At 39.0% G+C, this 25947-nt stretch overlaps 1 pseudogene across 1 annotated transcript; it reads right to left on the bottom strand.

The window, feature by feature from the left end:
• Nucleotides 1–25875, bottom strand: LOC308495025 (tRNA wybutosine-synthesizing protein 2 homolog; annotated as a pseudogene). The gene is made up of 7 exons (XR_013995425.1): nt 25733–25875; nt 24831–24914; nt 24240–24416; nt 4353–4462; nt 3591–3662; nt 2871–3003; nt 1–2190 (listed from the first exon to the last, which is right to left on the bottom strand). The product of XR_013995425.1 is annotated as a tRNA wybutosine-synthesizing protein 2 homolog (transcript).
• Nucleotides 25876–25947: the final 72 nt, after the last annotated feature.

Here is a 25947-nt window from a genome sequence, read left to right as displayed (position 1 = left end):
ATGTGAAGACACAATGGGACACTTTCAGGGTAGGTAAATGACATCTGCAAACTGTGGATTCATGTTGGTTTGCAAGGTGGAAACAATGATTTTTAAAACTCACTCAATAAAACCAAACATTCCTAAGTGTATGTGGGAGATACAGCTTACTTATTAAAAAGTCTTTTTTCTCAGTCTGTTAAATTATGTAATAATTTTCAGAGAAAATCTGTTTTCAAATCCAGATATTTTCAAAAGAATGATTACCTTTTCATCTGACACTTTTCTTAACCTTAGGAATCCAAAATAGTATCTGACAAATACTATTTTTTAAAAATTTGTCTTCAACATCTGTCCCACTCCATTTTGCTTTGTGACTTCTTCATTTAACAATAAATTATCTAAAAAAAAAAGATCAGTGGTCGGTAGGGATTGCAAGGCAGGAATAGACTGAGCACAAAGGATTTTTTAGGGCACTGGAAATACTGTGTAGGATACTACAATGATGGATACATGCCATTACATATTTTTCCAAGCCCATAGAATGTACATCAAGAGTGAACCCTAAGGTAAACTATGAACTTTGGGTGATTATGATGTGTCAATATAGGTTCATCAATTGTAACAAAAGTACCACTCTGGTGAGGAATGATGAAAGTGGGGGAGGCTACGCATGTGTAGAGGCAGGGGCTATATGGGAAATCTCTGTACCTTTCTCTCAAATTTTCTGTGAACCTACAACTACTCTAAATAAAGTCTTTAAAAAATAAGACAATTCAGAGAATGAAAGAAAATATTTGCAAATTATGTCTGAAGATCTCTTACAATTCAACAACAAAATGACAAACAGCCCAATTAAAATATAGACAAAAGACTTGAACAGACATTTGCCAAAGAAGATATACAAATGGCCAAAAAGCACATGAAAAGATGCTTAACAGCATTATTAGAAAAAGGCAAACTAAAACCACAAGGAGATACCATTTTATACCCACTATGCTGGCCATAATGAAGAAAACAGAAACAAGTGTTGCTGAGTGTGTGGATAAACTAGAACCTTTGTACATTGTTGGTGCAGCCACTATACTATGTAAAGTTTGGCACCTTCTCAAAGAGATAAACATAGAATTACCATATGACCCAGCAATTCCACTCCTAGGTATATGCCCAAAAGAATTGAAAACAGATGTTCTAAAACGATTTGAAACTACTGATAATTGCATGTCTCTGTGATTATACTAAGTAACATTGAATTATTCACTTTAAATGTGCGAATTGTAAGTTATATGAATAATATCTCAATATAGCTGCTATGTGTACACACACACACTCACACATATATGTGGAATGAAGTACTAATATGCTACAACAGGAAAGAACCTTGAAAACTATGCTAACTAAAAGCAGCCAGTCACAAAAGGCCACATATTATGTGATTCCATTTACCATATATGAAATGTTCAGAACAGACAAATATATAGGACAAAATATACATTAGTGGTTGCCCAGGGCTTGAGGGAATGTAGCATTAGGGTAGTTACAGCTAAAGGTTACAGGGTTTCTTTTTGAGGTAATAAAAATATTCTAAAAATGACTGTGATAATGGTTCCACAACTGTGAATATACTAAAAACCACTGAATTGCATACTTTAAATGTGAATATATCACAATAAAGCTGTTTTTCTAAAAACAAAAAAACAACAAATTAAAACAGTTCACGAGGAGGCAAGGGGATTAGAACTTGGGTTGAGCTAATAAGTTAAGGGGATCGACTAAGGAGGCTAACTCACACATGGAACCCTTGTGCCACAGGATGTATCTCCTCTAGCAGAGGACAGGGGTTACAGCTCAGATCCAGGACTGTGATCCATATGGGCAGCACTGGATTTCACTGGCTGAGTCTTCCGGATCTGTGTCCTCCATGCCTTACTGTACTCTTGCTGATGAAGAATGGCAACGGGAGTTTCTGCAGACTGAGCCCACTTTTGCCACTCTGGCTTGGTGGCTACTACTAGCATTTCCCTCACAGAAACCCTGGTAGCTTTATATTTCCACTGGTCACTGATAATTTGCTGAGGATAATGACAGTGCTTCTTCTCCCAGAAAAGATTCCACATTTTGGTGGACATGCAAAATGCTCCCAGGGTACTGATGTAACATTTGGCAGACAATGAAGCAGCCTTCTTCAGTGCTGAGGACCATCCCGAGGATTACACCATCAGCGATGTACAACAGTTTCAGCTATAAGAGGTGTAAAGACAATGAAATGAGGAACAACAGCAGTACCGTCAAATGGGACATAGCCATAGCATGGCAAGAAGAAAAATGACCACGTAGATTTTCCCAGTTCTCTTTTCTAGTTGTGTATTTTGAAAAGAAAAGAAGGGGAAAAGAGCTAATTCTTCTCCACTTTATTCTGTAGAAAATGAGGATAACTCACGTTTCATGAGTTACCACTCCAGCTTAACATTTTCCCCATTGTTTTCCTCTCCAATTTCTTTTAGAGCAGGCAGTCCACATCTTTAAATAGCACTCACAGTCTAAAGTCCCATAGTTTTATCTCAACCATTTTATTATCTTACTTTACTGGTTCCAGACCTTGGCTGCTTACCTCATCTCCTCCCCCAACCAATAACATGCAATTAACTTTCTACATTATGTCACTCAAATTCTCTGAGTAAAATCCTTCAGTATGAGACCAGTACTTTGCATAGTAAGATGATGAAGGCAAGCAATACAGTTGGTCTTGTTTGGTTTTTGGAGAAAAGTTTTCTGAAAGTCGCTGCCTGAGAGTATACGTGGAAACTCACTCTGCGTTGTCAAAAGATATATTTACCCTGCACTCACCTTCTTGTTATCCTCAAAGTATATTTAACACCCATCTGCTATACGATTTATCTCTCGATTTTTGCCTCAGAGCAGCTACAGCATGAGGATTCCAATCACAGGCATGGACGGAGGCCGCAGTAGCATGTACTAGAAATGGCAATGTAGAACAGTAGATTCCTACAGAAAAATTAGACACTGCTTGAAATCATGGGCCCCAGTGGCCAACCATAAAGAAAGGTTCCAACATATTTCTGAGACTCAGAAATAGCAATTGTCTTAAGGGAACACCCAGTTTTGGACTGAGTTAGGAGTTAATTTCTTATAATCATAGCCAATGGACTAAAGAAGGCACAGTAAAACAGATGATCTCAGATGTAAGAAGTCCGCTTGTTCAAATTTGTAGATGACTAGACTCTAGATCTCTTAGAGAGAGTCTTTATCTTCCTCCTTGTTACCAATAAGCAGATACTTAGTACTATCTTGACTGGAATACTTATATACATGTTCTTTAGGGAGAACATAACATTAACATCACAAATATTTGGAAGATACATAGACCAAACGTTGAATACTTTAGAATATTTAAACCGTACACATATCAAGGGCCAGTTCATTCTAGGAGATAATTGAACAGTAGTGTTCAAAAGACAGTAGACAGGGAGGTATTAGCACTCCTTAAATTACTCCAGGTGGAGTTTGAAAAGTTATTTGAATGATAATCTAGCAAAGGAAATTATAAGAAAAGAACATATCAGGCATGGGCATCACGGGAGAAGACTCACAGGTATAAAAAATGTGGGTGTTGACACTCAGGAGGACGATTTTAGACTTCATCCATAGTGAAATAGGAAGTTCTGTTAGGAGGAGAACCACATGATCAAAAGGAAGACATTTTCTTCTTAAAGGAATCACTTTAAAGAGCTCACCTAACAAGGGGACATTAAATTTGTTAGGAGGGCAATAAAGAATTTTTATTCTATTAACAAAAAAAAATTTGGTATTCAGTGCACTTTAATATGAATATATCATATTCAAACAACATAATTTTTCACCCTCCAGGAAGTGGAGCTTTATCTTCTCCCCTTGATAAAGACTCAAGAGTGGACTGAACCTGAACAGGGTTTTGCGGAAGAGGTGGCTACTTCAAGCCAGTGGTCTCAAGAAGTGTCACCTTCAGCGGTGGTTGGATGGCTCAGTTGGTTAGAGGGCGAGCTCTGAACAATAGGGTTGCTAGTTTCGATTCCCACATGGGCCAGTGAGCTGCACCCTCCATAACTAGACTGAAGACAAGGAGCTGCAGCTGAGCTTCTGGAGGGGCAGGCAGATGGCTCAGGTGGTTAGAGTGTGAGCTCCCAACGACAAGACTGTTGGTTCAATTTCCACATGGGATGGTGGGCTGCACCCCCTGCAACTAAAGATTGGAAACGGCAACTGGAGTTGGAGCTGAACTGCGCCCTCCACAACTAGATTGAAGGACAATGACTTGGAGCTGATGGGCCCTGGAGAAGCACACTGTTCTTCAATATTCCCCAATAAAAAGTCACCTTCATAGAAACCCCCTAGTGCTTGTCCAGTACAGGGCAGTGATGGCACTTGCAGCTTCTCGGTGATGATTTCAAAGGAGAACATGCACTGGCTCACATCAAAATTATTCCTAGGGAAAGAAATATAACAAGAGGGAGGCTGAATAATACATGCATCAAACAAAAAAAGCAAGGGCTCACAGTTGTTCATTATAGTAGCTAGTTCAGACAAGAATCGAAACTAATAACAATAGCTAAAATATAAATGCTTACTATGTGGCAGGCACTGTGCAAAGCGTGGGTTCTATATTATTTAATCATCATCCCAACAACCTCATGAGGTTATTAAACCCATATTACAGATAAGAAAATTAGGTCCACAGACACACAGCTAAAAAGTGACAGAGCTGGCATGTTAACCTAAGGTGTATGACTCTTAGTTTGTGCTCTTAAATTGTATAGTACAATGGACACGTCCTATTAGGGAGACCACTTCATGGACTAGTATAGATGCCTGGCCACTGCAGTGCACGCCTGACGCTGAATAATACTGAATGTCAACTATAATTTAATTTATATATAGTCACAGGATGTGGAGCACAGCATAGAGAATAGAGTCAACGGACTTTTAACAGCTGTATACAACGTCAGAGGGGTAGTAGATTGGGGGAGAGGGGTTATCACTTTGGGAGGTGTGTAAACATCTAACTATTACCTTGTTTTGTACACCTGAAACTAACAATAAAAAAAGTATCTTTGTTTATTTGTAGCTAGTAGTAAAGTTTGTGGCTCTTTTTGTGTTGTAACTGTTAATATTTTCAGTCCCTGTATGCATGCCAGTGTGTGTGTGGTATAGTGGTACTTGTTGGGAAAAAAAAATTGTATAGTAAACTATCCTTTAGATTATGACCCTTCCACCTTTCTCTTTTTCTTTTGACCCTCTTAACCACTTCCTATACACACATACCCTTCCGAATGGGTTTCCACTGGCTCTACCACAATCTACTAGATCTTTCATATTCTAGAAGACATTGTGATTTACTAAAAGGAGTCAGGGTTCCTTGGAGAAATGGCTGATTCTACGATGGCTGTGGCAAAGAATATATAAAATGAGTATCTCGTAGTACCAGAAAGTAAGAAAGTGCTCAAAACACAAACAATGGGTGTAGTCGCACAACAGCCTAGACCACTGTCCCTCCATGTCTTTCCTTAAGGAAAGAAGAGTCTGTGAGATTGTGCCTTTCTGGGACTCTGTTCCATCCTTGTGTTTATACATTATGTCTCTCTGTCTGGTCCCAAAAGATGGTTTGTAGCCAAAGACGGGTAAGATATCTCACGGGAGATACAAGCTAAGCCAGGTGGAACTGAGTGGAGACCCCTAATGAGCTACCTTAGAAGAATAAGGGAAGGGGCCTTGCCTCCCCTTCCCCCTGCCTGGGAAAGTCTGTTGTGCGCCCTGGCTTTTCCCTCATACCTGTTTGTGAGAGAAGTCATGAGGACAACTAAGATCAGTTCTCTCCACTTATCTCAACGGAGCTGTTACAATATGAGAGACTTGACCCTGAGAAGGTACAGACCTTAGGTAAGACATCATGGGACCTTGTACTTCGGCTGTTTACAGACAAAGGGAGATTGGAATAGACATTTTTCTACTATGATGTATGAGTCTCACAGACCTTGTAAAAAACAATGTTGCTTTCTTGTAGCTGTATACTTATCAATAAAAACCCTCAGTCAGCCTTATTCTGGGCTCCAGTCCTCTGAGACTGAGAGACCCCTGGCCTTCTGAGAGATTTAATAGCATTAAGTCTCTGTTTGTTTCTTTCTTAAAAACTTAACCCAAACCGCCCCTTCTCGCACCCTCACTGCCCTTGTTGCGCGGGACGCAACAAATGGGGTCATGCCAAGCGGACATAGGAACCAAAGTGATAGAACTTCCAATGGACAAAACTGAAACAATTTGAGACAAACAATTCTTCCTTATGGAAGAATGCTGAATTTATGTAGATTCTCGCCCTCCAAAAAGTGGAGCTTTATCTTTCCCAGCCTTTCTCAAGTGTGAGCTGGACTTAATGACTTCCTTCTAAAAAAACAGAGTATAGGGCTGGCCCAGTGGCTCAGGTGATTGCAGCGCGGTGCTCCTAACGCTGAGGTCACCGGTTCGATTCCCACATGGGCCAGTGAGCTGCACCCTCTACAGCTAAGATTGTGAACAACAGCTCTCCCTGGACCTGGGCTGCCGTGGGCTTCCCTGAACTGCTGCAGGCTGCTGAGTGCTGCCGCCAGCATGAGTGGCTGGCAGCCATCGTGAGCAGCTGGCAGCCAACGAGAGCTGCCCTGAGCTGCTGTGAGCGGACGACCATCAACTGGCGACCGACTGCCTGGGGGTGGGGGGCGCACAAAGCTCATACCAGCACGAGCAAGGGAACTGTGTCCTACACAACTAGATAGAAACAACAGCTTGAACCGGAATGGTGGGGGGAGGCGGAAGGGAGGAAAAAACAGTATAGAAAGTGGGGAATGTAACTTTACAGAAGAGCAACCCAGCATGTACTGCTTTGTCCAACTGATCAAAGCCTTGATATGATATATGATATATGATATATGATATGATATGATGAGAATGGTATTTTAGCTGTGTAGTCTTCCTCCCAAACACCCATAACCCCAGTCTAATCATGAGGGAAGCATCAGACAAATCTCAATTGAGGAAAAGTCTACAAAATAACTGAAAGCAGTACTCCTCAATACTGTTAAGGTCATCAAAACAAAGAAATTCTGAGAAACAGTCACATGCAACAGGAGTCTAAGGAGATATGACAACAATGTAATGTGGTATCCTGGATTGGATCCTAGAACAGAAAAAGACACTAGGGAAAAACTAAGGATATCTGAATAAAGTATAGATTTTAGTTAGTAATAATGAATCAGTATTGGTTCATTAATTGTGACAAATGTACCATACTAATCTAACATGTTGATAAAAGGGATAACTGTGTGCAGGGCAGGGGATAGGTAGATATGGGAACTCTCTGTACTATCTTTGCAACTTTTTGGTATATCTAAAATTATTTTAAAATACAAAGTTTATTTTAAATAATCACAAAACTCGGAAAAAGAAGAAATAGAGTTAAATCCCAGCTTTTATCCTTATTAACTGTGTAACCCTATACAGGTCACTTTCTAAGCTTTGGTATCCCTGTTTATAAAACAGATACAGTACTGCTTTTTTTAGTGATATCTGCAACTTGGCAGACTAGGAAGCTCCAGGCCCTCCTTCCTCCAACCACGCTAACATTTTAACAAATATTTTAACTAGAGACTAGCTAAAATAATTTTATAGGAGCTCTGAAACACAGTCTACAGCAACCAAGCAAATGCTTAATCAAGAAAAAGACACATAGAAAATGATAGGAAATACCACAGTATTTTTACTTACCTGTACCCCACACCCACCTTCCCCCATATGCACTGCAGCACCGTCCAGGGGAAGCAGTGGCCCAGCTGCCAGTTCCATCCCTCTAACTGGAGAAAGTTGAACCTTTTTTTTACAATGTTCTAATCTGCCTGCGGGGTCACCTAACTTGGAGTTCAGACAGAGAAAAGTGGCACAGCTTGGATCTCAGGCTAGAAAAATCCACAAGAAATGGTGGACATTGCTTCTGGAAGCTATAGAAGGACTATAGCTTAACAACACCTGGGGCAAGAGATTAGAGTTAGAAAACACAATAGAACATCAAAGGTACCCAGAAAAAGCAGAGGTGAAACTCTGGGAAATGAAGACACTTAAAAACAGATGTGTATTTAGGGGAATTGAAAAAAGCACACACACAGGCCCAGAAAAGATGCATGCCTAGAAAAGATCTAAGAAGACTTTAAGCCTTCACACGAGGCTTATCCCAAGGCTCACAGCAAGCCCTGATAATTAGTGAATAACTTCCTCAGCACAGAGTCCATCTGCAAATCTGTTTTTTCCAATAATAAATTTTCAAAAGAAAAAATCACAAAGCATACAAGGAAACAAGAAAATGTACCATATTCAAAAGAAAACGACAGAAACTATCCTTGAAAAAACACAGGCATCAGAAATACTACACAAAGACTAAAACAACTGTCTTAAATATGCTCAGAGCTAAAGAAAGCACAAAGAACTAAGGGAACAAGGGAAATAATGTATTTTAAAAATGAGAATAACAACAAAGAGATAAAAATTATAAAAAGGAACCAAACAAAAATTCTAGAATTGAAAATATAATCACTGAATTGAAATATTCACCAGAGATGTTCAACAGCAGACTCAAACAGGAAGAAAGAATCAGTGAAGGTGAAGATAGATAATTAGAAATTATCAAGTCTAAGGAGAAAAAAAATAGAATGAAGAAAAAAGTGGACAAAGATGAAGAAATTTATGGAACATCAGCAGGCAATATATGCATTATGAGAGTTCCAGAAGGTTAAAAGAGAAAGAAAGGAATCTCTCTTTGGGCAGAGAGATTATCTAAAGAAATAATCATTAAAATCTTTGTGACGCTCAGGAAAACCATGGATTTACAAGTCCAAGAATCACAATGAAATAAGACTAACCAAAAGAGGCCTACACCAAGATTCATTATAACTAAACTCTCAACAACCCAAGTCAGAATCTTGAAAGGAGCAAGAAAAAAGAAAAAAGCAACTCTTCATATACAAGCGATCCTGAATAAAATTATCAACAAATTTCTCAGTGAAAACCTTGAAGACCAGAGGGATGCGGTAATAAAGGGCTAAAAGAAAAACAACGAAATGTCGATTGAAATTATATACCTAGCAAAACTGCCCTTCAGAAATAAAGGCAAAATTAAGACATTTTCAGATAAACAATATTTAACACCACAAAGGAGATTTTAGCCACAGCAATTAGGCAAGAAAAATTAATAAAAGGCATTCAAATTGGAAAGGAAGGAAGAATTAAAATTACCTCTGTATGCAGATGACATGATCGTGTATGTAGAACACCCTAAATACCCAACCCCCCAAAAAAACCAGCAGAAAAAATGAATTAAGCAAAACTACAGGATACAAAATCAATATGCAACAATCATTTTTTATACACTAAAAATGAACAACCTGTAAAGGAAATTAGGAAAACAATACCATTTATAATAGTATCAAAAAGAATAAGCAAAGGCAACAAAAGCAAAAATAAACAAGCGCGTATACATCAAACTAAAAAGCTTCTGCACAGCAAAAGAAACAATCAACAAAATGAAAGGAAAAGCAACCTACCAAATGGGAGAAAATATTTACAAATCATATATCTGATAAGGGGTTAATATCCACACTATATAAAGAACTCATACAACTCAATAACAATACAAAAAGAACCAATATGATTAAAAAATGAGCAGAGAATCTGAATAGACATTTTTCCAAAGATGACGATATACAGATGGCCAACAGGTACATGAAAAGGTGCTCAACATCACTAATCATCAGAGAAATGCCAATCAAAACCAGAATGATGTATCACCTCATACCTATTAGAATGACATCAAAAATACAAGAAATAGCAAGTGTTGGCAAGGATGAGAAGAGGGAATGCTCATGCACTGTTGGAGGGACGTAAATTGGTGCAGCCACTACAGAAAACAGTATGCAGATTCCTCAAAAACTAAAAATAGAACTACCAAATGATCCAGTAATCCCACTTCTGGGCATTTATCCAAAGGAAACAAAAACACTACCCTGAAAAGAGATATGTACCCCTATGTTCACTGGAGCATTATTTACAACATCCAAGACATGGAGGCAAGCTAAGTGTCCATGGATGGATGCATGGATAAACATAATGTGGAATACATATAAAACAGAATATTATTCGGCCAAAGAAAAAGAATGAAATCTTGCCATTTGTGATAACATAGATGGACCTTGAGGACATTATGCTAACTGAAATAAATCAAAGAGAGATAAATACCATATGATCTCACTTACCCTGTTTCCCCGAAAATAAGACCTAGCCAGACAATCAGCTCTAACGTGTCTTTTGGAGCAAAAATTAGTAAGACCCAGTATTAAATTTTATATTATATTATGTTATATTATATTACATTACATTATATATTACATTATAAAATTATATAAGACCCGGTCTTATAGCAAAATAAGACCGGGTCTTATATTAATTTTTGCTCCAAAAGATGCATTAGAGCTAATTGCCCAGCTAGGTCTTATTTTCGGGGAAACACCGTATATGTGGGATCTGGGGGAAAAAATGAATTCATAGACACAGAGAACAAATTGATGCATGCCAGAGGCACGGGATGGGGAGTGAGTGAAATGAGTGAAGGTGGTCAAAAGGTCCAAACTTCCAATTATAAAATAAATAAGTCCTGGAAGTGGTGACTATAGTTAATAATACTATATAATATACTTGAAAGTTACTACCTTGTTTCCCCGAAAATAAGACCCAGCTGGACAATCAGCTCTAATGCATCTTTTGGAGCAAAAATTAATATAAGACCCGGTCTTATTTTACTATAAGACAGGGTCTTATAGTAAACGGGGTATAATACAATATAAAACCCAGTATTATATTATATTATATTATATTATATTATATTATATTATATTATATTATATTACATTACATTATATTACATAAGACCGGGTCTTATATTAATTTTTGCTCCAAAAGACACATTAGAGCTAATTGTCCGGCTAGGTCTTATTTTTGGGGAAACACGGTAAGAGAGTAGATTTTAAAAGTTCTCATCACGAGAAAAAAAGTTGTAACTATGTGTGGTGGTAGATGTTAACTAGACTTATTGTGGTGATTATTTTGTAATATATACACATATCGAATCATTACATTGTACACCTGATACTAATATAATGCTATATGTCAATTATACCTATCTATTTATCTATCTATCGATCTATCTAGCAAAGAATAAAATACTCAGGAATAAACTTAACCAAGGAGGTGAAAGACTTTTACACTGAAAACTATGGAAGTTTGATGAAAGAAACTAAGGAATACACAAATAAATGGAATGCCATCCCATGTTCATGAGTTGTAAGATTCAATATTGTTATAACATCAATACTACCAAAAGTGATCTACATATTCAAAGCAATCCCTATTAAAATCCTAATGACATTTTTTGCAGAAATAGAAAAATCTATCCTAAAATTCATGTGAAATCTTGAGCGATTCTGAATGGTCACACAATCTTGAGGAAGAACAAAGTTAAAGATCTCACATTTCCTGATTTCAAAACTTACCACCAACCTACAATAATCAAAACATGTGGTAGTGGCATAAAGAAAGACACATAGATCAATGGAATAGAATAGAAAGCCCAGAAAAAAACCCTCACATACAAGGTCAAATGATTTTTGACAAGTGTACCAAGACCATTCAATTGGGAAAGAACAGTTCTTTCAACAAACGGTACTGGGAAAACTGGACATCCACATACAAAACGAAGAAGTTGGACCCTTACCTTAAACCATATAAAAATATTAAATCATTTTGGATCAAAGACCTAAGTAAGAGCTAAACCTACAAAACTCTTAGAAGAAAATAGAGGAGAAAAGTTTCTTAACACTGGACTTGGCAAAGATTTCGTGGATATAACACAAAATGCACAAACCACAAATTTTAAAATAAATAGGTAAGTTGGGCTCCATCAAAATTCAAAAATTTGGGACGTCATAGGAATGGCAGCAGCGAGATGGTCTTCTTGAGTTCTCCAGAATTTAACACAAATTGAACATCTATAACCCATCAAAGGACTCTCTGCTCATCACACAGAACAGTTAAGAGACTTGTACCAGGATTACTCGAAGGTGGGCAAACTGGGCAAGCAGGGGAAGAGGGAAGGGAGCGGAGTGGAGATGCAGCCTGCAGCCGCTGCTGCGGAGACGCAGGGGTTCCCAGAACGAAACAGAGACCACAAGAGCCAGGAGGCAGACTCTCTCCCTGCTTCCCACAGCTGATCTCTCCTGCCAAGAGAGCAGCATATCCAGCCTTTGAGGCAGTAACCTCAGTTGAGATCTCCAGTTGGGCCCTAGGTCGGACAAAGAACATAAGAGGCATACCTGGGCCCCTCACGCCACTCTCCCAATCGTACCTCTGGCCTTCCAGAGATTCAAGCTGGCCTCCGAACTGAGGAGTACTGTCAGATTACAGAGGAGCAGTAGTGCTCAGGATCTGGGAGGACATGGTTTGCAGCTCTGACCCAGGGAAGAGGCTGGGAAGAGTGTGACACTGCTGGGCTGGGAGAGAGAAGACTCCTCCATCCCCAGCCCCCACCTCTTCTGGCCTGCCTAAGGCAGGGCAATTACAACTGCGGAGACACACCCAGGGGTCAGCAGCAGGTGGCAAAGGCAGCTCTGGGCTTTCAGCAGCTCAGAAATCTCGTGCACTCCACACACACACACAGACACACACACAGACACACACAGACACACACACACACACACACACACACACAAGGAAGAAGTGCCCTAAAACGCAAGAGACCTGTGGACAGGGCTGGCTCTGTTACTCTCAGTGCACATATGTGCAGGCAAGAGCAGAAACTGCACTGACTTTGTAAAAACTATCATGCAAACCCCATAGTCCCACTCATCTAGAACTGCAGTCCCACGGTCATTCTGGGCACCAGGTGACCAGCTCTGCCTGCACAAGACGTAGAGGACTCTTTGGTATAGCAGAAGACAACCTGGATTTACTTGGTGGGCTTAAGCCAAGATTGGTACTGCTTTTTTTTGTTTTGTTTTGATTTTGTATTTTTGACATTTTTGACGGTGTTGAGTATAGGTTATCTGTGGGTTATTGGTTGTTTTTACATATTACTATATTTGGTTTTTTCTTTGTTGTTTTTGTTGTTGTTGTGTTTGGTGATTTCCTTTGTTCTGAAATTGCCCTACACCAGGACCCAGCCCAAGAGACACAAGATTCAATACACCCAGAGGCCAACTCCAGACGAAATCAGACTATTACCCGGTTTGACCTACAAGGGACACATCCAGAGGGAATTCTCTACAGGCACAAGAGCCCAAAGGGGCCAAGCCTCATTTGATCAGTCAACCCTCATGCAGCAGATCATCCAAAGTGGGCAGAGCCAAGACTCACAACTAGTCAACCTAGGAGTAAATCAAACCTACTGACAAGCCAAAAGTAATTAAAGCTCAACTTTGAGAGGACAACATACACAAAACAAGGGTCACCTTTGGAGCACATGCAGAGGAGAAGAAGCAAGCGGTGCAAGTCAAACATAAAGGACACATACTATATAAGATACCCTAGCAAAAACCAAGAACCCTAGGGGATCTACCTAATATATCAAAGCAAACACAGAGAGTCAGCCAGAATGGAGAAACAAACATGTCCCAAATAAAACAGAAGAAACTTCCAGAATTGGAACCAAATGAAACAGACGTAACCAACCTATCAGAACAAGAGTTCAGAACACTGATGATAAGAATGTTTAAGGAGCTTAGTGAGGACATTAAGAACGATAGAGAAATCATAATGAACAACCAGTTAGAACTAAAGAATACAATAATGGAAATAAAAAACACACTTAAAGGAATTACCAGCAGGTTAGATGAGGCAGAGGACTGAATCAGCGACTTAGAAGACAAGTTAGCAGAGATCACCCAAATAGAACAACAAAAAGAAAAAAGAATAAAGAAACAATGAAAATGGATCAAGAGACCTCTGAAATAATATCAACCGCAACAACATGAGCATCATAGGAATACCAGAAGGTGAAGAGAGGGAGCAAGGGATCGAGGCAATATTTGAAGTAATAATGACCGTAAAAATCCCTAACCTGGTGAAGGAAACCGACATACAAACCCAGGAAATGCAGAGAGTTCCAACCAGGATAAACCCAAACAGGTCCACACCAAGACACATTATAGTTAAAATGGCAAAGCTTAAAGACAAAGAGAGAATCCTAAAAGCAGCAAGAGAAAGACAGAGGGTTACATACAAGGAAAATCCCATAAGACTATCAAATGACTTTTCCACAGAAACATTGAAGGCCAGAATGGAGTGGCAGGAGACACTCAAAGTGATGGAAAACATAGCCCTACAACCTAGATTGCTTTATCCAGCAACGCTATCATTTAAAATTGAAGGAGATCTGTACTCAGAAAATCATAAGACACTGAAGAAAGAAATGAAAGAAGACATAAATAGATGGAAACACATTCCATGTTCATGGACAGGAAGAATTAATATATTTAAAATGTCCACACTGCCTAAGGCAATATACATCTTCAACACATTTCCTATCAAACTATCTACCACGTTTTTCACAGAAATAGAACATATAATCCTAAAATTTATATGGGACCATAAAAGACCCCGGATAGCCTCAGCAATCTTGAGAAACAAGAACAAAGTGAGAGGTATAACGATACCTGACTTCAAATTATACTACAAGGCTACAGTAATCAAAACAGCATGGTACTGGCATAAAAATAGACACATGGATCAGTGGAACAGAATAGAGAGTCCAGAAATAAATCCACGCTTATATGCCCATTTAATCTACGACAATGGAAGCAAGAATGTACAATGGGGTAAAGACAGTCTGTTCAATAAATGGTGCTGGGAAACCTGGACAGACACATGCAAGAAAATGAACCTGGACCACCTCCTTACACCATATACAAAAATAAATTCAAAATGGCTTAAAGACTTAAATGTAAGATCTGAAACCATAAAATATCTAGAAGAAAATATAGGAAGAAACTTCACAGACATTACCCGAAGTAAGATTTTTACTGATATATCCCCTCGCGCGAGGGTAGTAAGAGAAAAAATAAACATGTGGGATTACATCAAAGTAAAAAGCTTCTTCACAGCAAAGGAAACCATCAATAAAAACAAAAAGGGATCCTACTGAACGGGAAAAGATATTTGCCAATGATATATCTGATAAGGGGATAATATCACAAATCTATAAAAAAAAACTCACTCAACTCAACTCCAAAAAAACAAACAACCCAATTAAAAAATGGGCAGAGGACATGAAGAGACCTTTTTCTAAAAAGGACATACAGATGGCAAACAGACATATGAAGAAATGCTCAACCTCACTAACCATCAGAGAAATGCAAATAAAAACCACAATGAGATACCACCTCACCCCAGTCAAAATGGCTATTATCAATAAATCAACAAACAACAAGTGCTGGCGCGGAAGTAGAGGAAAGGGAATGCTTGGGCACTGTCGGTGGGATTGCAGATTTGTGCAGCCTCTATGGAAACAGTATGAAGGTATCTCAGAAATCTAAAAATGGAATTACCCTATGATCCAGTAATACCACTCCTAGGCATCTATCCGGAGAAATCCAAAACTCCAATTCAAAAATCTGTATGCACTCCTATGTTTATTGCAGCACTATACACAATAGCCAAGACATGGAAACAACCGAAATGCCCATCGGTAGATGACTGGATTAAGAAACTGTGGTACATTTATACAATGGAGTATTACGCAGCCATAAAGAAAAAAGAAATCTTACCATTTGCAACAACATGGATGGATCCAGAGAACATTATGTTAAGCGAAATAAACCAGAAAGCGAAAGACAAGTACCATATGATCTCACTTATATGCGGAATCTAAAGAAAAGAATAAGTGAATGAACTAATCAGAAACAGTTCTGGGGACAAAGAGGAAAACCTGAAGGTTCTTAGATGGGCGGGGGCGTGGGGATAAGGGGAAAGGTAAAAGGATTAGAAAACAGTCGGTAACCACAAAATGGCCTCAGGGTTTTTGAAAAATAATTTTGGGAACGTAATCAATAATGTTGTAAAGATTTTGTAGGGTATCTGATGGACACAGGTCCCATTTGGGAGACCACTTCAGGGAAGATGTAGATGCTTGATCAATGTACTGTACACACGAAGCTGAACAATAATGAATGCAAACTATACTTTTATATAAAAAAAAATTGAAGGAGAGATAAAGAGCTTCCCAGAAAAGAATAAGCTAAAGGAATTTATTACCACCAAGCCAGCATTGCAGGAAATTTTAAAAGATCTTCTGTAAACAGAAGAAAGATAAAAACAATCTAACTACAAATTTAAAAAATGGCAGTAACTATGGACCTATCAATAATCACTTTAAATGTCAATGGATTAAGTGCTCCAATCAAAAGACATAGGGTGTTTTTTTGTGTCCCCAAAACTGTTTCTGATTAGTTCATACACATATTCTTTTCTTTAGATTCGCATATAAGTGAGATCATATGGTACTTGTCTTTCTCTTTCTGACTTATTTCACTTAACATAATGTTCTCTAGATCCATCCATGTTGTTGCAAATGATAAGATTTCTTTTTTCTTTATGGCTGCGTAGTACTCCATTGTATAAATGTACCACAGCTTCTTAATCCAGTCATCGACCGATGGGCATTTCGGTTGTTTCCATATCTTGGCTATTGTGTAAAGTGCTGCAATAAACATAGGAGAGTTGTTAGTTGGGCGGGGGGGAGGGGGTTGGGAATGGGGGGAAGGGTAAAGGGATTGGGGGGCGGCTGGTGACCACAGGATGGCCTCAGGGTTTTTTGAGAATTACTTTGGGGAACTTATTCAATAGTATTTGGGGATTTTGTTGGGTGTCCGATGGACATGTGTCCTGTTTGGGAGACCACATCAGGGATGCTGTGGATGCCTGGTCATGGCATTGTACACCAGAGACTGAACATTAATGAATGCCAACTATAATTTTATGTGTATAATGTGATGGCTCGGTGTGAGGTCAGGGTGGTGGTGGATGGGGGGAGGGGGGTTCATGGTGTGAGGGATGTAAAAATAAAATAAAATAAAACTATAAAAAAAAAGACATAGGGTGGCTGAGTGGATAAGAAAGCAAGACCCTTGCATATGCTGTATACAATAGACTCACCTCAGATCAAAAGACACACACAGGCTGAAAGTGAAGGGTTAGAGTGAGATAGTTCATGCAAATGGCAATGAGAAAAAATCTGGAGTTGCAATACTCGTATCTGACAAAATATACTTTAAAACGAAGAATATATTAAAAGACAAACATTGGCACAATATAATAATAAAGGAGTCTATCCAACAAGAGGACATAACCCTAGTAAACATCTATGCACCCAACATAGGAACACCTAAATATATAAAACAGATATTGACTGACATAAAGACAGAGATAAACAGTGACACTTATCTATCATAGTAGGGGACTTCAACACACTTCGGACAACGAGGGACAGGTCTTCCAGACAGAAAATGAATATGGAAATAATGGCTTTAAATGACACATTGAACCAGTTGGATTTAATCAATACGTTCCAAGAATTTCACCCCAAAGCTACAGAATACACGTTCTTCTCAAGCACACATTGAACATTTTCCAAGACAGACCACATGTTAGGCCACAAAACAAGTTTCCATAAATGTAAGAAAATGAAATCATACCAATTGTCTTCTCTGACCACAGTGCTTTGAAATTGGAAATCAACTACAGGAAAAAAACTGGAAGACACACAAATACATGGAGGCTGAATAACATATTATTAAATAATGAATGTGTCAACAATGAAATCAAGGAAGAAATCAAAAGCTATCTCAAGACAAATGAAAATGAAAACACGATGACCCAAAATCTATGGGATGCAGCAAAAGCAGTTCTAAGAGGGAAATTCATAGCAATGCAGGCCTACCTAGAGAAACAAGAAACACCACTAATTAACCATTTATCTTCACACTTCAGGGATCTGGAAAAAGAGCAGCAAAATAAGCCCAAAATGAGTACAATGCAGGAGATAATAAAGATCAAAGCAGAAATAGACACCAAAAAAATAAAAACATACAAAACTATAGAAAAGATGAATGAATCCAAGAGCTGGTTTTTAGAGAAGATAAATAAAACTGACAAACTTTTAGCTAGACTCATCAAAAGAAAGAGAGAGGACCCAAATTAATAAAATCAGAAATGAAAGAAAAGTGACAACAGACACCACAGAAATACAAAAAAAAATTTTTAAATTACTATGAGCAAGTATATGCCAACAAATTAGACAATCTGGAAAAATGGACAATTTTCTAGAAACATACAACCTTCCATGGCTAACTCAAGAAGAAATGGAAAACCTGAATAGACTTACAACCACCAGGGAAATTGAATCAGTAATCAACAAGCTCCCAACAAACAAAAGCCCTGGACCAGATGGCTTTACAGGTGAATTTTACAAAACATTCAAAAAAGAATTATCACCTATTTTCCTCAAACTATTCCAAACAATCCAGAAGGTGGGAAGGCTCCCAAACTCTTTTTACAAGGTCACTTTCACCCTGATCCCATAATCAGACAAAGACATTACAAAAAAAGAAAACTACAGGCCAATATCCCTAATGAACATAGATGCAAAAATCCTCAACAAAATATTAGCGAACAGAATTCAGCAATACATTAAAAAGATCATACATCATGATCAAGTGGGATTCATTCCTGGTATGCAAGGGTGGCTCAACATCCACAAATCAATTAATGTGATACACCGCATTAACAAAATGAAAAATAAAAATTATGTGATCATACTGATAGATGCAGAAAAAGCATTTGACAAAATCCAGCAGCCATTTATGATAAAAACTCTTAAGAAAGTGAGAATAGAGGGACCATATCTCAACATAATCAAGGTATGTGGGTATGATAAACCCACAGCTAATATCATACTCAATGGGGAAAAGCTAAAACCATTCCCCTTAAGATCAGGAACAAGGCAAGGTTGTCCACTTTCTCCACTTTTATTCAACATAGTACTGGAAGTTCTAGCCACAGCAATCAGACAAGAAAAAGAAATAAAAGACAAGAAAAAGAAATAAAAGGCATCCAAGTTGGTAAGGAGGAAGTAAAATTGTCATGCAGATGACATGATACTATATATAGAGAACCCTAAAGACTCCACCAAAAAACTATTAGAGCTGATACATGAATTTAGTACAGTAGCAGTAAATAAAATTAATATTCAGAAATCAGCTGCATTTGTATATAACAATAAGAAAATATCAGATGGAAAAATTAAGAAAATTGCATTTACAATTACTTCAAAGACTATATAATACCTGGGAATAAATTTAACCAAAGAAGTAAAAGGTCTGTACTCAGAAAATTATAAGGCACTGAAGAGAGAAATTAAAGAAGACACAAATAGATGGAAACACATACCATGCTCAAGGATAGGAAGAATTAATACCGTTAAAATGTCCATAGTGCCTAAGGCAACATACAGATTAAACGCAATTCCTATCAAACTACCAAGGACATTTTTCACAGAAATAGAACATATAATCCTAAAATTTATATGGAACCATAGAAGACCCCAGATAGCCTCGGAAATCTTGAGAAATAAGAACCAAGTGGGAGGTATAACAATACCTGACATCAAATTATGCTAGAAGGCTAAAACAGCACAGTACTCGCATAAAAACAGACACATACATCAATGGAACAGAATAGAGAGCCCAGAAATAAATCCATGCCTATATGGTCACTTAATCTATGACAATGGAAGCAAGAATTTATGGTGGGGTAAAGACAGTCTGTTCAATAAATGGTACTGGGAAACCTGGACAGATACATGCAGAAAAATGAAGCTGGACCACCTCCTTACACCATATACAAGAATAACTTGAAAATGGATTAAAGACTTAAATGTAAGCTCTGAAACCATAAAACTACTAGAAGAAAATACAGGATAAAAGTTTACAGACATTATCCAGAGTAAGATATTTACTGATATATCCCCTCGGGCAAGGGAAGAGAAAAAATAAACATGTGGGATTACATCAAAGTAAAAAGTTTTTTTCACAGGAAAGAAAACCATCAACAAGACAAAAATAGAGCCTACTGAATGGGAGAAGATACTTGCCAATGATATGTCTGAAAATGGGTTAATATCCAAAATTTATAAAAAAACTCACTCAACTCAACTCCAAAAAAACAAACAACCCAATTAAAAAATGAGCAGAGGACATGAAGAGACATTTTTCTAAAGAGGACATATAGATGGCAACAGACCTATGAAAAAACGCTCAACCTCACTAATCATTAGAGAAATGCAAATAAAAACCATAATGAGATATAATCTCACCCCAGTCAAAATGGCTATCATCAATAAATCAACAAACAACAAGTGCTGGGGAGGATGTGGAGAAAAGGGAACCTTTGTTCACTGTTGGTGGGATTGCAGATTGGTACAGCCACTATGGAAAACAGTATGGAGGTATCTCAAAAAACTGAAAATGGAAATACCTTATGACCCAGCAATTCCACTCCTAGGCATCTATCCGTAATTCAAAAAAATGTATGCACCCCTATGTTTATTGCAGCACTATACACAATATCCAAGACATGGAAACAACTGAAATGCCCATCGGTAGATGACTGGATTAAGAAACCGTGGTACATTTATACAATGAAGTATCAGGCAGCCATAAAAAGAGTGAAATCTTACCATTTGCAACAACATGGATAGAACTAGAGAACATTATGTTAAGTGAAATAAGTCAGACAGAGAAAGACAAAAACCATATGATCTCACTTATATGTGGAATCTAAAGAAAAGCATAAATGAATGAACTAATCAGAAACAGTCTCAGAGACAGAGAAAAACTGAGGGTTGCTACATGGGAGGGAGAGGTGGGTATAAGGGAGAAGGTGAGGGGCTTAGAAAGCACAGTGGGTAACCACATGATTGCCACGGGGATACGAAAGTGAATTTTGGGAACGGACTCAATAATGTTGTAAATATTTTGTAGGGTATCTCATGGACACTTGTCTCATTAGGGAGACCACTTCGGGGATGGTGTAGATGCCTGATCATTGCACTGTACACCTGAAGCTGAAGCTGAACAATAATGAATGTCAACTGCAATTTTACATACATATATAGTTACAAGAAGTGGAGTACAGCATTAGGAATAGAGACAGTGGAAATGTAACGGCTGTTTGCGATGTCAGAGGGGTAGTAGATGGGGAGTGGGGGGTTATCACTGTGGGAGGGTTATAAATTATAAATGTCTAACTATTATTTTGTTTTGTACACCTGAAACTAATAAAAAAAAATACACTCCCTCAAAATGAAAAACAAATTAAAAACTTTTATGCATCAAAGAACATTATCAAATAAGTAAAAAAGCAACCCTCAGAATAGGAAAAGACATTTACAAATATTTAAAATATTTTGAAATCATATATCTGATAAAAGATTAGTATCCAGAATCTATTAAATAACTCGTACAACTTAACAACAAAAAAACCCACAAATAATCCAATTTAAAAAAAGGGAAAATGACTTAGACATTTCTGCAAAAAAATAAGATTTATAAATGGGCAATGAACACATTAAAAGATGTTCAACCTCACTGATCATTAAGTATGAGATAACCGGGCGGCTGGACGGCTTAGTTGGTTAGAGCTCGAGCTCTTAACAACAAGGTTGCTGGTGCGATTCCCACATGGGCCAGTGAACCGCACCCTCCACAACTAGACTGAAAAACAATGGCTTGAGCTTGGAGCTGAGCCCAGGGTGGGTGGCCGGTTGGCTTGGTGGTTAGAGTGCAGTGCTCATAACACCAAGGTCGCCGGTTCGAGACCCACATGGGCCAGTGAGCTGCGCGTTCCACAACTAGATTGAAAACAACAACTTGACTTGGAGTTGAGCTGCACCCCCCACAACTACACTGAAAAACAACGACTTTGACATGGAGTTGATAGGTCCTAGAAAAACACAGTTCCCTAATATTACCCAATTAGAAAAAAAAAAAGTATGCGATAACAGAAACATAGATATATTGGTCTCTGCCCCCAGTTCCTGGCACAGAGCTCCTAAAACTCTTGTATCTTCCTAAGTGATAAGAGCATTAGAAGCACCTTTTGTTCTAATGAGGCAACAATTTGTGGATTCCTGGATGGGATGACCAAGCCATGATTATCAGCTTAGAATTTTCAGCCCAACCCCCCCATCCTCCAGAGAGGGAAAGGAGCTGGAAATGGAGTTAATGATTGATCATGCCTATGTGTTGATGCCTCCATAACTGTCACAAATGGAGGGAGTTCAAAGAATTTCCAGCTGGGTGAACACATCTATGTACCAGGAGGGTCCCCAACTCCATGGAGAAAGAAGTTCCTGCAGTTGGGGCCCTCCCAGACCTCACCCTATGTATCTCTTTATCAACCCTAGTGTCCAACAATGGGTGAATGGATAAACAAAATGTAGTATATACATACAATGGGATATTATTCAGCCTTAAAAAGGAAGGAAATTCTGACACGTCACAACATGGATGAACCTTGAAAATATTATGCTAAGTGAAATAAGCCAGACACAAAAGGAAAAATAGTGTTATGATTCCATTTATATGAGGTACCTATAGTAGTCAAATTCAGAGACAGAAAGTAGAGTGATGGTTGCCAGAGGACGGGGGTAGTGGAGAATGGGGAATTAATGCTTAATGGGTATAGAGTTCGAGTCTAAGAAAATAAAAAGTTCTGGAAATGGATAGTAATGATGGTTGCACAATGTGAATATATTTAATGCCACTGAATTGTACACTTAAAATGGGTTAAAACGGTAAATTTTATTTTACAATAAAAAATTGCATACTAAAATTATTTCCCAGGTATTATGAGAATCAAGTGAGATCTATGTAGAAAAGTTTTGTATTCTATATGGCCCTTCACAAATATTAGCTGTTTTAATCATTATTACCCTGTTAACCCCAATCTGACACCATTATCCACATGCTCTATCCAGTCATGCTCACCCAGCAGCACAATGTTGGAGTTTAAATGCTGTCCAGTGACATCCACTTTTGTTTTACTAAATTCTGGATTCCAAGTGCCAAGCCAATAGTTTCCCAGAGTTCTGGTTCTGAAACAGAACAAGTCCCTCAAAAGACTTAAGTTTTAGACAAGGTTGGTGGATTCTAAGGAAAGAACTCAGACTTCCTCCTCTTATTCTGTTTTCCCTAGTGTTTGGCTTGGAAGCAGTCCTCATTCAGCAAGAAGAGGTCACCATGCCATTGCCAAGAACAGGGGAAATCTTCCTCCAATTCAGCTGATCACCCAGCTCCTTGGCCTGCTGCCAAGCAATGTATCTTACAAGGAAGCCTTGGAGCAGGTGAAGAATTCTGAACCTTCTGGGAAAGGAATACAGAAAATGTATTCACTGAGCATAAACTGAGAGCAAAAGCAGTTAGATAAGAAATAAAAAATAAGGGCAGGCCCAGTAGCTCAGGCGGTTAGAGCTCCATGCTCCTAACTCCGAAGGCTGCCGGTTCGATTCCCACATGGGCCAGTGGGTTCTCAACAAGGTTGCCAGTTCAATTCCTCAAGTCCCGCAAGGGATGGTGGGCAGCGCCCCTGCAACTAAGATTGAACACAGCACCTTGAGCTCAGCTGCCTCTCGGATGGCTCAGTTGGTGGGCGCGTGTCCTCTCAACCACAAGGTTGACGGTTTCGACTACCGCAAGGGATGGTGGGCTGTGCCCCATGCAACTAAGACTGAAAGGACAACAACTTGAAGCTGAAAGGCATCCTCCACAACTAAGATTGAAAGGACAACAATTTGACTTGGAAAAAAGTCCTGGAAGTACACACTGTTCCCCAATAAAGACCTGTTCCCCTTCCCCAATAAAAAAATAAATAAAAATAAAAAAAAATAAAAAATGAAAATGCTAAAATCAAAAGACCAGAATGACCAGCTTTGATGGACTGGACAATTCTCTGTAGAGTAGCTCAGAGCTGAACCCTTAAATATTCCCAGAAAGTACAGATATTGCTGCAGAACCAGTGTGATAATGCAGTAGTGCAAAACTTAGGAACGATGTTTCTTTCTGGAAAGCAAACCAATTTGTACCTACGTCCAGATACAGACTAGGATCTGTTTCAGCATTCAGGTGCTCTCTGAGGGCTCCCAGTTTCCTTAGCTCTTCAGGCATTACTTATTGAGGATTTCTCCTAACATGGATACAGTGCCATCTGGAATCTTTTTCATGCCATGATGTCTGTCCAGGAGCTGCTGCCTTCCCAGATATTCCCTGGAGGAACAACGAGGGATTTCATTCCAAGACTCTTTGAGGAGCTTTAAATGTGGGTCAAACATGAAGTAGTACTTAACCAGCCTTGGAAGTTTGACCTTCTATGGTCAGAAGAAAGAACCCGATTCTCTGGGCCCTCACAATTCTGAATGTCTTTGCTTGCTTTAATTGTACATTATCTAAGATTCTTAGTGTCATCAACAAGATTGGATAAGAACTCAGAACTTTTCCACAAAACTTTCTGCCAATGACCCACAAATCTTACCTGTGATTTCCCAAATCCTTTGATTCTCCGCTACATACAAAGCCTTTCTCTTCTGCTCAAGGCCCCCAAATAACACCTATCCTATATATTTAGTCCCTTTTGTGTAGTAATGTCTTTCCTAGTTTTCCTCCTACCTCTTCATACTGTACCTGTATCATTGTGTTAAATGAAGCCAAGCCATAATATCTACAACAGTGTCAGACGTCCCATCTTCCGTCTTTATTTCGCTATAACTGGAAGGCAAAGGAAATGTGTCACTCTGGGAGTGTCACAGTGAAGTTTCCCCAGACTCTCATAGACAAAAGACACTGAGGATGGGGTCACTAGCACATAGCCTTACAAGTGAAACTCAAATATAAAAAAGCAAAACTTAGGAAATATTCCTTGCACACACCTCCTCTTTTATAACCAGTAGAGTAGGGTTGGTTGATGAAATGATAGAACCAACAGTAAGTTCTCCACAGATGATTAATCGCAGCAGAACAAGCTCTGGCTAAGTGCTTCAACCTAGGTTTGGGTGGTTTATTATTGTGAGTCATTGACCCAACATCATCAGGTCACATGCTCTAAGTTCTTTTCCAGCAATGGTTATATGTTGAGCCACCCATATTCTCTCAGTTATCCTGGGAGGCAATAGATACAGCAGTAAGCGTTCAGTCTCTGGAGCCAAAGCAACCTGAGTTCAAATCACGCTTTAGCTGCTGGTTGTGTACCACTGGTCAATGATGTTTCCTGTTCTGATGTTTTCTGGTACCCTGCCGGCCAATGTCCTAGGCCGCCCCGCCCCGCCCCCATTACCAGGAACATGGAGCCCAGGGGCTAGACCAGCGTAGATAGGAGTCTGTTCACCCTTTACCTCCCCATCCGCTCAGCTATGTTAACGCCTTAACGTTGAGTGCCCCTCACTCTCTTATTCTCTAGGCTGCCGCGACTTTCCTTTCCCCATCGCACTCCGTAAACTCACAGTATTTGCAAAATGATAATGTGCACGCCGGTGGGGCGCGGCCAAGCATTTCCCTCCCCCAAAAGGGCGTAATGAAAATTAAAGTACCAAGGTTGTTAGCAAATGACTTCTCCGTTACTATGGTAAAGCCACTGCTTCCATCTTTATTGTGGTCGACAATTACTTGCGTTAGCCTAAGTAAAACATGAACAATGAAGGCTTCAAATTAGCCTGAGCCTACCCGAATCCGACCGTGAACAAGCGGCAGCCCTGCCCGAAAGGGTTAATGCTCTCTTGGAAGTAACGTGCGCGGGCTGTGACGT

The sequence above is a fragment of the Rhinolophus hipposideros genome (genome assembly GCF_964194185.1).
Source record: "Rhinolophus hipposideros genome assembly, chromosome: X".
NCBI lineage: Eukaryota > Metazoa > Chordata > Mammalia > Chiroptera > Rhinolophidae > Rhinolophus > Rhinolophus hipposideros.
Note: the sequence above shows the minus strand (reverse complement) of the source record. Positions and strands in the feature narration are given on the sequence as shown.